The sequence below is a fragment of the Orcinus orca genome, chromosome 6 (assembly GCF_937001465.1).
Source record: "Orcinus orca chromosome 6, mOrcOrc1.1, whole genome shotgun sequence".
Lineage (NCBI taxonomy): Eukaryota > Metazoa > Chordata > Mammalia > Artiodactyla > Delphinidae > Orcinus > Orcinus orca.
The window spans coordinates 26,292,590-26,310,162 of NC_064564.1; the positions used below are offsets into that span (position 1 = coordinate 26,292,590).

Consider the following 17,573-nt stretch of genomic DNA (forward strand, 5'->3'; position numbering starts at 1 on the left):
AGTATCATAGTAATAATCTAAGCTCCCATCTCAAGAACCTAGAAAAAGAAGAATAAAATAAACCCAAAGCAAGCAGAATGAACTGTTATGTAGCTATAGTTACAGACTGTGTGGTATTGGTGGGGGGATAGATAGATCAATGGAACAGAGAGAGAACCCAGAAATAGACCTGGGGAAATACATACAACTGATTTTTGACAAATGTGTAAAAGGAATTCAATGGAGGAAAGATAGCTTTTTCAATAAATTGTTCTGGAGCTTTTGGACATCCTTAACACAAAACATGAACCTTCACTGAATTCTTATTCCTTATATAAAACAACTCAAAATGGTTTATGAACATAAAGCTTTAAAAATATTAGTAAAAAGAAAAAGGAAAAAAATAACTTCAGGATCTAAGGCTAGGCAAAAATTTCTTAGACTTTACACCAAAACATGTTGCAGAAAAGGAAAAATTGTTAACTTGGATTTCATCAAAATTTAAAACTTTTGTTCTGCAAAAGTTTTGCAAGAGGGTAAGAAGACAAACTATAGTCTGGGAGAAAATATTTGCAAACCATGTACCTGACAAAGGGCTAATAACTAGAACATATAAAGAATTATCAACACTGAACAGTTAAAAAAAATCCTTAGAAAATGGGCAAAAGAAATGAGACATTTCACCAAAGAAGGTATACAGGTGGCAAATAAGCATATGAAAAGATGTTCAACATTAGCTTTTGGGGAAATGTACATTAAAATCACAATAAGATATCACTACACAACTGTCAGAATGACTAAAATTTAAAAAAAAATGGTGACAGCACCAAATGTAGGTAAGGATGCAGAGAAACTGGATTACTCATACATTACTCGTGAGAATATAAAATGGAACAGAGCACAGTTTCTTAAAAAAATTATGTGACTACCTTATGACCCAGAAATTATACTTCTGGGCATTTATCCCAAAGAAATGAAGACTTAAGTTCACAGAAATACTTGTACATGAATGTTCATGCAGTTTTACCTCTAATAGTCAAAAACTGGAAAAAACTCTGATGTCCTTCAGTGGGTGAATGATTAAATAAACTGTGGTCCTTCCATACCATGGAACACAACTCAGCAACAAAGAGGAAGAGATTATTATTATTATTATTATTTTATTTATGTTTGGCTGTGTTGGGTCTTCGTTGTGGTGCACAGGCTTCTCATTGCAGTGGCTTCTCTTGTTGCGGAGCACGGGCTCTAGGCGCGTGGGCTTCAGTAGTTGTGGCTCGCGGGCTCTAGAGCACAGGCTCAGTAGTTGTGGCGAACGGGCTTAGTTGCTCCGCGGCATGTGGGATCTTCCCGGACCAGGGCTCGAACCCATGTCCCCTGCATTGGCAAGTGGATTCTTAACCCCTGGGCCACCAGAGAAGTCCCAGGAAGAGATTATTGATACAGTAACAACCTGGATGAATCTCCAGTGAAATATGAGTGAAAAAAGATTGAAGTCACTGTCTTTCTATAGCCCAATCTAAGAAGTGGCATCCTATCACTTTGGTTATAATCTATGGGTTAGAAGTGAATCATTAGGTCCAGCCAGCACTCAAATGGAAGGGTTTTCACAGGGGTGTGAGTTCCAGGAGGCAAGACCATTTCGGGCCACCCTGGAGGCTACCCACCAGAGCAGGTAACCACACTTCCATGCTGAGAAAGGTCAAAGGATCTGAGTTCTTCAGGTGGAATTGATGTGATGTTTGGGGGAGAGACAGCTTGTCTGGAGATGCCTTAAGTCTCCCTAGAAGGATCACCTGTCAGGGGTCCACTTCCCTGAAGGCAAGAGTTAGCAAGTACAGTGGACACCTGGCAAAACCAAGGCCTGAGGGACAGCAGCTGCCCTCCGAGAAGAGGCACCACCCTACCCTGAAAACCACAGCTGCAGAGCCCAACAGTGGAACATTGCTGGGAGAACCACAGAAAGTGCCTCAGAGAAAATCCCAACCATACCTGTCCCAGAGGCTCCCTCAGCAGATAGAAAATAAATGCACACAACAGACTGTGTTTTCTTCCCTTTCTTTCCTTCCCCAGGCTCACACTGGAGGATCCAAAACTGCAAAGTTGGATGGAGAAAAGAGAAAAATAAAAGGATGGGAAGGGGGAATATATGGTTCCTTCTTCAAGCAATCAGCCCACAGTGCCAGGTGGGCAGATGGAGGTGGAGGTGAAGATTGATTCCAGTCTGGGATTGGACACCTTAGGTGTGGATGAGACCCCGAGACAGTGTGCATGACTCCACCCACTCTAGGACCCTCCATTAGGTGAGAGCGAACACAGAGGTCAGGGGGCCAGCTGGATTTTCATCCAGAGGTGGGGAAAGATTATTCCCATCATGTAAGTTTCATAGGTACCACAGAAGATGAAAATAAAATCAATTGTGATTATATCCTGTAGGCAGAGTTTGAGCAATGTCCCAGTTACGATAAGGAATAGTCTGCCCCTGCTTGGCCATGCTTCACCACTGGGAATTGATAGCTACAAAAGAATACTTTCTATTGCATAAATGTAAGCCATAGGTGTCCCTTAAATCTCCAGCAACCCTTTCTTGTAACACTGTATCCAGGTCACAAATGCACTTGCTTTGTGTGTTTCACATTTGTCCAGTGTGGTGGTGTGTTGAAGGATGTACCTACCAGAGCATGTGAAGGGGTGCTTCCACAGCCCTTAGAGCACTGTTGGGACCAACTAAGGATAAAAATGGGGCATAAGAGTCTTCCCAGAAGGATGCCTTTCTGTGGAAACCCCTGGGATTCCAGGAAGGCCACTCCAGCCTGACACCTCTCACAGCCCTCAGAGAAGCTGGGAGGCTGCACATTAACCTACATTCACCGCTGACTCATATTAAGTGACATTCAGTTTCAGAAACAGCCAATGCGGTTACCTCTCTTGGATGTGCATTGGAATTTTTTAAACAGAGAAGTGAAGACTTTGGATCCAGACAAGCCATGAAATCTGGGTTTTGCCACCTACTGGTCCCAGGTCCTCCAGCAGATGGCTCAATCCTGTAGCCTCAATTTTCCCAGATTTAAAACGAGGTAAAACAGCACCCCCTCCATAGAGGTCTTATGAGGGGTGAGTGAGGGAAAGCACTGTCTGTGCCTGGCTTGCAGGAGCATTCAACAGCTGCCACCTCTTAATTAAAAAGCCGGAACAGGCAAGCCAGGTTCTGCTGGCCATGCTACCCAGTTACTGACCACAAGAAAGTGGCTGCCTCTGTCCAGGAACTGACCCTGGAGAAGGGTCTCTTCTCAACTCACCCCCCTCCATGCCCACTCCTTGAATCTTTTCCCCTGAAGCAATCCTGGGCCACCCTTGGAAACCAGAGATAACAGCTTCTGATGGAGACAAAGTCCTGCATTTTTCCCTGCTGTCAGAAGAGAGGACTTTGTCCTGGTCAGGTCAGTGCTCCCTCAGAAGGAACATGCTGATGGGAACCTAGATCTGCTTCTACCCACTACCTCCCCTCCACCCATTAAATGACATATTCATGGGGCAGTTCCTTGTCAGAAAAGAGGGAAGCCAAGTTCTAAGGCATGTGCCAGCTGCTAAAACTGACTGTGAACATTTGTTTCCAAGGATGTCGGCTAACGTCATTCTTCATCTTGATGCTGATAGGCAGTTTCTAAAAGGGACCCCAGGGCCTGCTGGCATCCAAAGCCCTGTGTCAACCCCCTCCTTGAGTGAGGGCTGGACTTAGTGACTTGCTTCTACAAAGCGGTGGGATGTCACTTCCATGTTTAGGGAACAAAAGATCTTGCCTCCTGTCCCTGCATTCACCCTCTCTTGCATTTTGCTAACTCACTCTGCAGGAAGCCAGCTGCCCTGATGTGATCTGCCTCACGAGAGGCCCCTTAGCCAAGAACTGATAGCTCCAGCCAGCGAAGAACAGAGGCCTTCAATCCAACATGTGCAAAGACCAGAATCCTGCCCAGAACTATGGGAGTGAGCTTGGAAGAAGAGACTCCCGTTTCACGCCAGTTTTGAGAGAACTGCAGATTCTCCAACACCCAGATTGCAGCTTCTGCGACCCTGAACCAGAACCACTCACGGAAGACACACCTGGATTCCTGACCACCAGAAATTGTAAGATAATAAAGATATGCCATTTTAAAGCCACTGAGGTTTGTTAGGCAGCAACAGACAACTAAAACCACTGTGTTAGGTTTTTTTTTTTTTTTACATCTTTATTGGTGTATAATTGCTTTACAATGTTGTGTTAGTTTCTGCTTTATAACAAAGTGAATCCGTTATACATATGTTCCCATATCTCTTCCCTCTTGCATCTCCCTCCCTTCCACCCTCCCCATCTCACCCCTCCAGGCGGTCACAAAGCACTGAGCTGATCTCCCTGTGCTATGCAGCTGCTTCCCACTAGCTATCTACCTTACATTTGGTAGTGTATATATGTCCATGCCTCTCTCTCGCTTTGTCACAGCTTACCCTTCCCCCTCCCCATATCCTCCAGTCCATGCTCTAGTAGGCCTGTGTCTTTATTCCTGTCTTACCCCTAGGTTCTTCATGACATTTTTTTCCTTAAATTCCATATATATGTGTTAGCATATGGTATTTGTCTTTATCTTTCTGACTTACTTCACTCTGTATGACAGACTCTAGGTCTATCCACCTCATCATGAATAGCTCAATTTCGTTTCTTTTTATGGCTGAGTAATAATCCATTGTATATATGTGCCACATCTTCTTTATCCATTCCTCCAATGATGGACACTTAGGTTGTTTCCATCTCCGGGCTATTGTAAATAGAGCTGCAATGAACATTTTGGTACATGACTCTTTTTGAATTATGGTTTGCTCAGGGTATATGCCCAGTAGTGGGATTGCTGGGTCATATGTGGGCCTATTTGTAGATTTTTAAGGAACCTCCATACTGTTCTCCACAGTGGCTGTATCAATTTACATTCCCACCAACAGTGCAAGAGGCTTCCCTTTTCTCCATACCCTCTCCAGCATTTATTGTTTTTAGATTTTTTGATGATGGCCATTCTGACTGGTGTAAGATGATATCACATTGTAGTTTTGATTTGCATTTATCTAATGATTAACGATGTTGAGCATTCTTTCATGTGTTTCTTGTCAGTCCGTATATCTTCTTGGAGAAATGTCTATTTAGGTCTTCTGCCCATTTTTGGATTGGGTTTTTTGGGTTTTTTGTTATTGAGCTGCATGAGCTGCTTATAAATTTTGGAGATTAATCCTTTGTCAGTTGCTTCATTTGCAAATATTTTCTGCCATTCTGAGGGTTGTCTTTTGGTCTTGTTTATGGTTTCCTTTGCTGTGCAAAAGCTTTGAAGTTTCATTAGGTCCCATTTGTTTATTTTTGTTTTTATTTCCATTTCTCTAGTAGGTGGGTCAAAAAGTATCTTGCTGTGATTTATTTCATAGAGTGTTCTGCCTATGTTTTCCTCTATGGGTTTGAGAGTTTATGGCCTTACATTTAGGTCTTTAATCCATTTTGAGCTTATTTTTGTGTATGGTGTTAGGGAGGGATCTAATCTCATACTTTTACAAGTACCTGTCCAGTTTTCCCAGCACCACTTATTGAAGAAGCTGTCCTTTCTCCACTGTACATTCCTGCCTCCATTATCAAAGATAAGGTGACCATATGTGCATGGATTTATCTCTGGGCATTCTATCCTGTTCCATTGATCTATCGTTCTGTTTCTGTACCAGTACCATACTGTCTTGATTACTGTAGCTTTGTAGTATAGTCTGAAGTCAGGGAGCCTGATTCCTCCAGCTCCGTTTCTCATTCTCAAGATTGCTTTGGCTCTTCCGGGTCTTTTGTGTTTCCATACAAATTGCGAAATTTTTTGTTCTAGTTCTGTGAAAAATGCCAGTAGTAGTTTGATACGGATTGCATTGAATCTGTAGATTGCTTTGGGTAGTAGAGTCATTTTTACAATGTTGATTCTTCCAATCCAAGAACATGGTATATCTCTCCATCTATTTGTATCATCTTTAATTTCTTTCATCAATGTCTTATAATTTTCTGCATACAGGTCTTTTGTCTCCTTAGGTAGGTTTATTCCTAGATATTTTATTCTTTTTGTTGCAATGGTAAATGGGAGTATTTCCCTAATTTCACTTTCAGATTTTTCATCATTACTCTATAGGAGTGCCAGAGATTTCTGGGCATTAATTTTGTATCCCGCTACTTTACCAGATTCATTGATGAGCTCTAGTAGTTTTCTGGTAGCATCTTTAGGATTCTCTATGTATAGTATCATGTCATCTGCAAACAGTGACAGCTTTACTTCTTCTTTTACAATTTGTATTCCTTTTATTTCTTTTTCTTCTCTGATTGTTGTGGCTAAAACTTCCAAAACTATGATGAATAATGGTGGTGAGAGTGGGCAACCTTGTCTTGTTCCTGATCTTAGTGGAAATGGTGTCAGCTTTTCACCATCGAGGGCGGTGTTGGCTGTGGGTTTGTCATATATGGCTTTTATTATGTTGAGGAAAGTTTCCTCTATGCCTACTTTCTGCAGGGTTTTTATCATAAATGGGTGTTGAATTTTTTCGAAAGCTTTCTCTGCATCTATTGAGATGATCATATGGTTTTTCTCTTTAATTTGTTAATATGGTGTATCACATTGATTGATTTGCATATATTGAAGAATCCTTGCATTCCTGGATAAACCCCACTTGATCATGGTGTATGATCCTTTAAATGTGCTATTGGATTCTGTTTGCTAGTATTTTGTTGAGGATTTTTGCATCTATGTTCATCAGTGATATTGGCCTGTAGTTTTCTTTCTTTGTGACATCTTTGTCTGGTTTTGGTATCAGGGTGACGGTGGCCTTGTAAAATGAGTTTGGGAGTGTTCCTCCCTCTGCTATATTTTGGAAGAGTTTGAGAAGGATAGGTGTTAGTTCTTCTCTAAATGTTTGATAGAATTCACCTGTGAAGCCATCTGGTCCTGGGCTTTTGTTTGTTGAAAGATTTTTAATGACAGTTTCAATTTCAGTGCTTGTGATTGGTCTGGTCATATTTTCTATTTCTTCCTGATTCAGTCTTGGCAGATTGTGCATTTCTAAGAATTTGTCCATTTCTTCCAGGTTTTCCATTTTATTGGCATAGAGTTGCTTGCAGTAATCTCTCATGATGTTATGTATTTCTGCAGTGTCAGTTGTTACTTGTCCTTTTTCACTTCTAATTCTATTGATTTGAGTCTTCTCCCTTTTTTTTTTTTTGATGAGTCTGGCTAATGGTTTATCAATTTTGTTTATCTTCTCAAAGAACCAGTTTTTAGTTTTATTGATCTTTGCTATCGTTTCCTTCATTTCTTTTTCATTTATTTCTGATCTGATTTTTATGATTTCTTTCCTTCTGCTAACTTTGGGGTTTTTTTGTTCTTCTTTCTTTAATTGCTTTAGGTGCAAGGTTAGGTTGTTTATTCGAGATGTTTCCTGTTTCTTAAGGTAGGATTGTATTGCTACAAACTTCCCTCTTAGAACTGCTTTTGCTGCATCCCATAGATTTTGGGTCATTGTGTCTCCATTGTCATTTGTTTCTAGGTATTTTTTAATTTCCTCTTTGATTTCTTCAGTGATCACTTCATTATTAAGTAGTGTATTGTTTAGCCTCCATGTGTGTATTTTTTCAGATCTTTTCCTGTAATTGATATCTAGTCTCATAATGTTGTGGTCGGAAAAGTTACTTGATACAATTTCAATTTTCTTAAATTTACCAAGGCTTGATTTGTGACCCAAGATATGATCTATCCTGGAGAATGTTGCATGAGCACTTGAGAAAAATGTGTATTCTGGTTTTTTTTTGGATGGAATGTCCTATAAATATCAATTAAGTCCATCTTGTTTAATGTATCATTTAAAGCTTATGTTTCCTTATTTATTTTCATTTTGGATGATCTGTCCATTGCTGAAAGTGGTGTGTTAAAGTCCCCTACTATGAATGTGTTACTGTCGATTTCCCCTTTTATGTCTGTTAGTATTTGCCTTATATATTGAGGTGCTTCTATGTTGGGTGCATAAATGTTTACAATTGTTATACCTTCTTCTTGGATCGATCCCTTGATCATTATGTAGTGTCCTTCTTTGTCTCTTCTAATAGTCTTTATTTTAAAGTCTATTTTGTCTGATATGAGAATTGCTACTCCAGCTTTCTTTTGTTTACCATTTGCATGAAATATCTTTTTCCATCCCCTTACTTTCAGTCTGTATGTGTCTCTAGGTCTGTAGTGGATCTCTTGTAGACAGCAAATATATGGGTCTTGTTTTTGTATCCATTAATCCAATCTGTGTCTTTTGGTGGGAGCATTTAGTCCATTTACATTTAAGGTAATTATCAATATGTATGTTCCTATTCCCATTTTCTTAATTGTTTTGGGTTTGTTATTGTAGATCTTTTCCTTCTCTTGCATTTCTTGCCTAGAGAAGTTCCTTTTGCAGTCGTTGTAAAGCTGGTTTGATGGTGCTGAACTCTCTCAGCTTTTGCTTGTCTGTAAAGGTTTTAATTCTTCCATCGAATCTGAATGAGATCTTTGCTAGGTATAGTAATCTTGGTTGCAGGTTTTTCTCCTTCATCAATTTAAATATGTCCTGCCAGTCCCTTCTGTCTTGCAGAGTTTCTGCTGAAAGGTCAGCTGTTAACCTTATGGGGATTCCCTTGTGTGTTATTTGTTGTTTTTCCCTTGCTGCTTTTAATATGTTTTCTTTGTATTTAATTTTTGACAGTTTGATTAATATGTGTCTTGGCATATTTCTCCTTGGATTTACCCTGTATGGGACTCTGTGCTTCCTGGACTTGATTAACTATTTCCTTTCCCGTATTAGGGAAGTTTTCAGCTATAATATCTTCAAATATTTTCTCAGTCCCTTTCTTTTTGTCTTCTTCTGGAACCCCTATAATTCGAATGTTGGTGCAATTAATGTTGTCCCAGAGGTCTCTGAGACTGTCCTAAGTTCTTCTCATTCTTTTTTCTTTATTCTGCTCTGAAGTAGTTATTTCCACTATTTTATCTTCCAGGTCACCTATCCGTTCTTCTGCCTCAGTTATTCTGCTATTGATCCCATCTAGAGTATTTTTAATTTCATTTATTGTGTTGTTCATCATTATTTGTTTCACCTTTAGTTCTTCTAAGTCCTTGTTAAATGTTTCTTGCATTTTGTCTATTCTATTTCCAAGATTTTGGATCATCTTTACTATCATTTTTCTGAATTATTTTCAGTTAGACTGCATATTTCCTCTTCATTTGTTAGGTCTGGTGGGTTTTTATCTTGCTCCTTCATCTGCTGTGTGTTTTTCTGTCTTCTCATTTTGCTTGTCATACTGTGTTTGGGGTCTCCTTTTTGCAGGCTGCAGGTTCGTAGTTCCTGCTGTTTTTGATGTCTGTCCCCAGTGGCTAAGGTTTTTTCAGTGGGTTGTGTAGGCTTCCTGGTGGAGGGGACTAGTGCCTGTGTTCTGGTGAATGAGGCTGGATCTTGTCTTTCTGGTGGGCAGGTCCACGTCTGGTGGTGTGTTTTGGGTGTCTGTTGACTTATTATGATTTTAGGCAGTCTCTCTGCTAATGGGTGGGGTTGTGTTCCTGTCTTTCTAGTTGTTTGGCATAGGATGTTCAGCACTGTAGCTTGCTGGTCGTTGAGTGAAGCTGGGTGCTGGTGTTGAGATGGAGATCTCTGGGAGATTTTCGCCGTTTGATATTATGTGGAGCTGGGAGTTCTCTTGTGGACCATTGTCCTGAAGTTGACTCTGCCACCTCAGAGGCACAGCACTGGCTCCTGGCTGCAACACCAAGAGCCTTTCATCCACACAGCTAACATGGGAAAGGAAACAGTTACCGAAGTCCAAGAAGTTCAGAGAGTCCCTTCTCACAGTTCTCGGGGCTGGACGTCCAGAATCAAGTCCAGCAGATCCACTGTCCGATGAGCTCTCATCCTCATTTTCCTGCTGAGCCCTCACCTTGTTTCCTCTGTGCTGAGTCTAGTCCACCAGCTCCCAGGGCACCGCGTGCAGGTGCCTCGCAAACCGCCAACACCTCAGACCAGGCTTCCTGGTGCAAAACTGCAGCACCGACAGCTCGGCTCAGGGCCGTGTCCTGTTTTAGGTTTTAAACCATCCTAAAATCTTCCTCGAGTTAATCCTTCATTCCCATTGAGATACTCTCATTAGCATTAATAAATAACTCATGAGAAATTGACATGCAATTCTAATGCCTACACACCAATCATGAGTGAGTGTCTGACATTGCACCTTGGTTACAAAACACTTACTGTTTACCTTTCATTCAAAGCCCATGAGGCAACCCAATGCTTCCTTAATCTACTTTTCTACTTTATAAATTTTTTTTAATGGGGCTAGGCTTTGAAAAAGAAATACTGAGTGGCACCTCTTACAATACTGCCAACCATCAGTGAATTAGAACTAGGTGTGTTATTCCGGTGCCGACGTGTTTACCTGCTTGTACCCACAGGACACTGTAGAGTTTCTGGGTGAATCACCCCATTGCCTTTCTCCAAAGCTTTGGGGGATGATTGAAAGTGTCCTCTGCCTTCAGGCACATGGCAGAGGGAGGCCATTGTCTCTGGGGACAAGGCATGGTTTTTCTTTCATCATCTTCCCCAGACTTAGGTGTTCCAATTTATCTTTTTCATGAGTTTTTTATCCCATTATTAGTTGTCATTTCTGTCACTTCCTCCTTGTTGTCACAGCACAAATGGAAGCTCACCAGTCACCGGGGATCTTTTTGTGTCTCCTGTCACCTGGGGTCCGTACTTAACAGACTTTAAATGATTAATTTTCTGTTTTCAGTCATAAAGGAGGACAAGAGAGTGCTTAGTCACCTTGTAAACCAGGGTCCAAAGATTATTTTTACAGTCATTTTTTAAAAATTTGTGGTAAAATATGCATGACATAAAATTTACCATTTTAACCATTTTCAAGTCTTCAGTTTGGTGACATTAACTGCATTCACATCATTGTGGAACCATCAACCACCATCCATCTCCAGAACTTTTTCATCTTCCAAAACTGAAACTCTCTCCCCATTAAACACTAACTCCTTCCCCCAGCCCCTGGCACCCACCATTCTACTTCATGAATTTGACTATTCTGGGTCCCTCATATAAATGGAATCATACAGTCCTTTTGTGGCTGGCTTAGCTCACTTAGCATATTATCCTCAAGGTTCATCCATGTTACGGCATGTGTTATTTGTATATACCATATTTTATGTATTCACCATTAATGGGTATTTAGGTTATTTCCATCTTTTGGCTAATGTAAATGATGCTATTATGAATATGGGTTATTTTCACAGACATCTTGACCAGAAATAAAATATGTCTGCTCCATCTACCATTCCCAGGACACAAAGTCCCCCTTCAACCCTCATTGCTGACTGAGGAATAATAGCAACAAGGCAGAGGCCATGTGGAAGATGGACTTAATTCAACTTTTCTCTTCCTCCCTGTCTTCCTTCTTTCTGTCTACCAACCACCTATAGTCCAAGGCACTGAGCTGGGCACCATGGTGCAGAAATAAACATGACAACACCCTGTGTCATGTACTCCCAGGCCAGAAGGAGAACCCCACATGTACTGTGGGGCTGGTGGGCCTACGGGGTGGGGCTGAGTCCTACAGAAAATATACAGACTGACTCAGGGCAGATCTGGGAAGACTTGGTCCAGGACCTTGACAGACAAATTTAGAAGCAATATAAGGCAGAAAACAAGAATGTGGCATTGGCACAGTACAACTTGTTCCAAGTGGCTGAAGCACAAAGAAGGTATGTAGAAAGACTGACCCAGTTAGAAAGGGAAGATGAGGCACATGAAGAATGACCTTGAAAAGAAACCTGACCAAGCATGATCAAATCATTAAAATACTTTTTACTTTATAGCAAACCTATATTGAAGTAAATGCTGAAGCCCTAAAGATAATAGAGAAGCAGCTATGACATCACAACCCAGTTAAGTTTTAAAAAGCCATCATAACATGACAACAAATGCAGTGTGGTACCCTGAGTTGGATCCTGGAACTGAAAGAGGATATTAATAGAAAAACTGGTGAAATCCAAATAAAATCCACAGTCTAGTTAATAGTAATGTACCAATGTCAGTTTCTTCATTTTGACAACTGTACCATTGATAATGAAAGATATTAATGATGAGGGGAAGTCAGTGAAGGGTATATGAAAATTCTAATATTTTTGTAACTTTTCTGTTAAATCTAAATTTTTTTCAAAATAAACTTTATTAAAAAATTGAAGTCCCAGAAGTTCACAATCCTATCCTTTCACTGAATCTCTTTTCCCTTTTCCTATGCATATTCATTTTTATATCTGTAAAGAAAGATACTAAATAGACTTACTATAATCAGCAGTTTTAGTTAACATTGCTCATGCTTATGTTTCTCCATTTTGTTTCAGTCTCTTTATTTCTTGTCTCTCTCTGCCTCATCCTTTTAACACCATCATGGAACAGGTGTTACACACTTTTTTCAGCATGCCCTGTACCTCATATACAAATGTGTAAACACATGTACGTCAATGGCAAATGTCTGTCTTTGATGAGTTTTATCATAAAGGAATCGTAAGGTAGATGATAGATAGATAATCTGTGCATCTTCTTTCCTTACTTCACAGCATAGACATCCCTACAATTCAATAGATGTGGATCTAATTTAAAATGTTTAATAGCCAAATAACATTCCATGTAATGTGTGTTGCCATTTTATCCAAACATTTTGCTTTAGGTTAACTTCTGGTTTTGTGCTGCGATATGAATCATTATACATGTTACATTAGAATGGATGTCCCGTCTTTCTTGAGGCAGGGTTTCCTAACCACCATGGTTCCAGGACTGACCCTCAGAAGCCACCCTAGGGAGGGAGCAAGGCCTGACTGTTTCCTTCTGGCACATTCCCTGTGTGGCTTCGGTCTCCCGGGGTGGACAGGTTGGAGGGGCAATGCCTTACCTTATTCTTATCTCACTGGTGGTGTTTTAGCTGGACATTGGTGCCACTTAGGTGACATAAAGTATAGTCACATGGCTGTGCAAGCATCACCACCACTCATCTGCAGAACTTTTTCATCTTCCCAAACTGAAACTATGTATCCATTAAACAACAACTATCCATTCCACCTCCCCCAACCCTGGCACCCTCCTTTCTCCCCTCTATTTCTGTTTGTTTGATCTGAATCTTTATATTTGGGAGTTCCCGTGGGTTCTCAGAAGATGGCCCTATGTCCCTAGGACACTAGTAGAGTCAAGGACTACATGGGGCCATCCTTACCTGTTGGGCACCGTCTCCCAAGATATGTCTCGTGGGCTCACGGCCTTGATTTCCGTCTGCTCTCAGGAGCCACGCTACTCAGCTTCTACCCTTCTGCCCTCAGAACATTCTTAGCCAGTTCCTGACTCTCAGATTTCACCAAGCCAGGGTTAGACAACAGCTCGGGAGTGCACACACCCAGTTTTCCAGGGATTCTCTCAAATCATGCTGATTTGGCAGGTGCTGAGGAAAACAGCCCCTGCAAAGGCAAAGCACTCTGCCGCTTCTTCAAAGAGACTTTCCCTCACCCTCCTCACCACACTGGCCTTCCCTTCCGTCTCCATCCCAGGACACAGACAGGTTCTAATGCCTCCTTGGCAGGTTTCCCCAGAAAGTTTGCCCTCTTTTAGAAGGTATGAGCCCTCTGTTCTCAGGGCAGCCTGAAATCGGAGGAGTCTTCATGACAGTCTGCTGCACAGGGCTACACTTTCCCTTACGGATATAAAATGAAGATTCCAAGAGTCGAGGCAGAGTGTGGGGCTGGGTGCACAGTAGGGAGGTGACAGACTCTCTCTTTGGCCAAATTTTACTCAGGATTTTCTGAGTAAAAATATTATTTTTAAAAAAATTTTTAAATTTAATTTTAAAAATTTAATTTTAAAAATTTTTTAAAAAATAATTTTTTTAAAAAAAATTTCTTTTAAGTGAAGCCTCCACTTGGAGACTCTGCATTGTCGAATTTTGGCAAGCATTCTGAGGAGTCTGTTTAGCCATCCCTCCTCCCCATCCTCCATATCTGATCACACTCAATATCTGATCACGTTCCTCATCCTCCACCACCTCCCCCACAACCCCTTGGTGATGTCCAATCACCTTGGCCTGCCTTAAGTAGGAATCCTGTTTAGGATGGTTTAGCCAGGATCCACCCTCATCCCCAATGATTTTCGTAGTGATTTTTTTATCCACTGACCCCCATCCTCCTCTCTGACCATAAATCCCCCCTTGCCCATACTGTATTCAGAGTGGAACCTGATGTCTCTCCCACACTAGGAAACCCCATTGCAATAGCCCCTGCCTTGAATAAAATGGATCTTACATTTCTTTAACAAGTGTCAGGAATAAGATTTTATGCTTTTTGTGTGTGTGTGTGTGTGTGTGTGGTATGCGGGCCTCTCACTGTTGTGACCTCTCCCGTTGCGGAGCACAGGCTCCAGACGCACAGGCTCAGCGGCCATGGCTCACGGGCCCAGCCGCTCCACGGCATGTGGGATCTTCCCGGACCGGGGCACGATCCCATGTCCCCTGCATCGGCAGGCGGACTCTCAACCACTGCGCCACCAGGGAAGCCCAGATTTTATGTTTTTAATGAAATATAGTTGACATACAGTATTATGTGAATCTCATGTGTACTACAACATGATTTGACATTTGCATAGGTTATGAGGTGGTCACCACGATAAATCTAGTAACCATCTGTCCCCATAAAAAGTTATTACATATTGTTGACCATATTCCTTACACTGTGTATTAACTAGAGACTGATACCTACTGTGACCAAACCCCCAAACCTCTCCCTCATGGTGACCATCTGTTTGTTCTCTGTATCTATGAGTCTCTTTCTGTTGTTTTGTTTATTTTGTATTAGATTCCACATATAAGTGAGATCATGCAGTATTTGTCTTTCTCTGGCTGACATACTTCACTTAGCATAATACCAATTTGATCCATCAATTTTGTTGCAAAGGCAAGATTCTTTTTTTATGGCTGACTAATAGTCCATTACGTCTGTGTGTGTGTGTATACACATCTCACATATTCTTTATCCATTCATCTGTTGATGGACACCTAGGTTGCTTCCATATCTTGGCTATTGTAAATAATTCTGCTCTGAACATTGATATGCATATACCTTTTCAAATTAGTGCTTTCATTTTCTTCAGGTAAAAACCCAGAAGTGAAATTACTGGATCATATGGTAGTTCTACTCTTAATTTTTTGAGGAAACTCCACACTGTTTTCCATAGTGTCTGCATGAATTTACTTTCCCACCAAGAGTACAAAAACATTCCCTCTTCTCCTCATCCTTGACAACACTTGTTATTTGTTGATGATAGCCTTTCTGACAGGTGTGAGGTGGTTTCACATTGTGGTTTTCATTTGCATTTCCCTGATGATTAGCAATGTTGAGCATCTTTTCATGTGTCTGTTGGTCATCTATATGTCTTCTCTGGAAAAATGTCTGTTTAGCTCCTCTGCCCATTTTTAGATCAAATTATTATTTTTTTTTATTTTGAGTTGTATGAGTTATTTATATATTTTGAATTTTAAACTCTTATTGAATATGTCATTTACAAATAGCTTCTCCCATTCAGTAGGCTGCATTTACATTCTGTTGATAGTTTCCTCTACCGGGCAAAAGTGTTTTACTTTGAAGTAGTCCTATTTATTTTTGCTTTAATTTCTCATGCCTGGTGAGACAGATTCAAAGAAATATATTGCTAAGATCAATATCAAATAGCATACTCCTTATATTTTCTTCTAGGAGATTTATGTCAGGAGTTACATTTAAGTCTTTAATTGATTTTTAGTTTATTTTTGTATAGTGTGAGAAAGTAGCCTTGTTTGATTCTTTTGCATGTAGCTGTCCTTGTCTCCATTACATATTCTTGCCCCCATTGTTGTAGATTAATTGACCATGTAAGTGTGGGTTTATTTCTGGACTCTCTATTCTGTTCCATTGATCTATGTGCCTGTTTTTTATGCCAGTACCACACTGTTTTGATTATTGCAGCTTTGAGTATAATTTGAAATCCAGGTGTGTGACACTTACAGCTTTGTTCTTCTTTCTTAAGATTGTTTTGGCTATTTGAAGTCTTTTATTTCTGTACAAATTTTAGAATTATTTGTCATACTTCTGTGAAAAAAATGCCATGGGTATTTTGATAGGAATTGCATTGAATCTGTAGCTTGTGTTTGGTAGTATGCTCATTTTAACAATATTAATCCTTCCACTCCATGAGTATGGTAAATTTTTCTTTTTCCATGTGTCATCTTCAATCTCTTTCAACAATGTCTTATAATTTTCTGAGTTCAAGCCTTTTACCTCGTTGGTTAGGTTTATTCCTAGGTATTTTTTTTCTTTTTGGTGCCATTGTAAACAATATTGTTTTCTTAATTTCTCTTTCTGATAGTTTATTGTTAGTGTATAGAAACACAACAGATTTCTATATATTAATTATGTATCCTGAAACTTTTCTGAATTCATTTATCAGTTCTCATAGTTTTTTTGGTGGCATCTTTAGAACTTTCTATATGTAGTATCATGTCATCTGCAAATAATGATAGTCTTACTTCTTTTCCAATTTAGATTCCTTTTATGTCTTTTTCTTGTCTGATTACTGTGGCTAGGAATTCCAATACTATGTAGAATAAAAGTGACAAGAGTAGGCCATCCTTGTCTTGTTCCTGATCTTAGAGGAATTGCTTTCAACTTTTCATCATCAAGTATGACATTGACTGTTTGTATGACATAGGTTTGTCACATATGGCCTTTATTATGTTAGGGTATGTTCCCTCTATATTCACTTGGTTGAGAATTTTTGTCATAAATGAATGTTGAATTTTGACAAATGCTTTTTCTGCCTCTATTGGAATGATCATATGATTATTATTTTTCAATTTGTTAGCATGGTGTATCAAGTTTTGCAGATATTGAATCATCCTTATATGATTGATTTGTAGATATTGAACCATCCTTATATCCCTAGGATAAATTCTACTTGATCATGGCATATGATCTTTTAATGTATTGTTGAATTTTGTTGGCTGACATTTTGTTAAGAATTTTTGCATCTATGTTTATTAGGGATATTGGCCTATAATTTTCTTCTTTTTTGTGGTGCTTTCATCTGGTTTTGGTATCATGGTGAATATAGTTTAGTGGGATGAGTTCATAAGCTCTCCCTTCTCTTCAATTTTTTGGAATAGTTTGAGAAGAATAGGTGTAAACTCTTTAAATATTTGGTAGAATTCACCTGAGACAAATCTGGTCCTAGACTTTTGTTTGTTGAGGTTTTTTTCTAGTACTGATTCAGTTTCATTACTGGCAATCCATCTGTTCATATTTTCTATTTCTTCTGATTCTGCCTTGGAATATTGTAGATTTCTAGGAATTTATCCATTTCTTCTAGGTTTTCTATTTTATTGGTATGTAATTGTATTAATCTCTTATGAATCTTTGTATTTCTCTGGTGTTGGTTGCTAATTTCTCTCTTTTAATTTCTGATTTTATTGATTTGGGCCT

At 39.8% G+C, this 17,573-nt stretch overlaps 1 long non-coding RNA gene across 1 annotated transcript in view; it reads left to right on the top strand.

Annotated features, from left to right (window-relative positions):
- Nucleotides 1–3,928: 3,928 nt before the first annotated feature.
- Nucleotides 3,929–17,573, top strand: part of LOC117201649 (uncharacterized) — a 95,658-nt gene continuing 82,013 nt past the window's right edge. The window contains exon 1 of the long non-coding RNA XR_004483718.1: nucleotides 3,929–4,101. This is a non-coding gene — a long non-coding RNA (uncharacterized LOC117201649). The remainder of the gene's footprint in view (nucleotides 4,102–17,573) is intronic.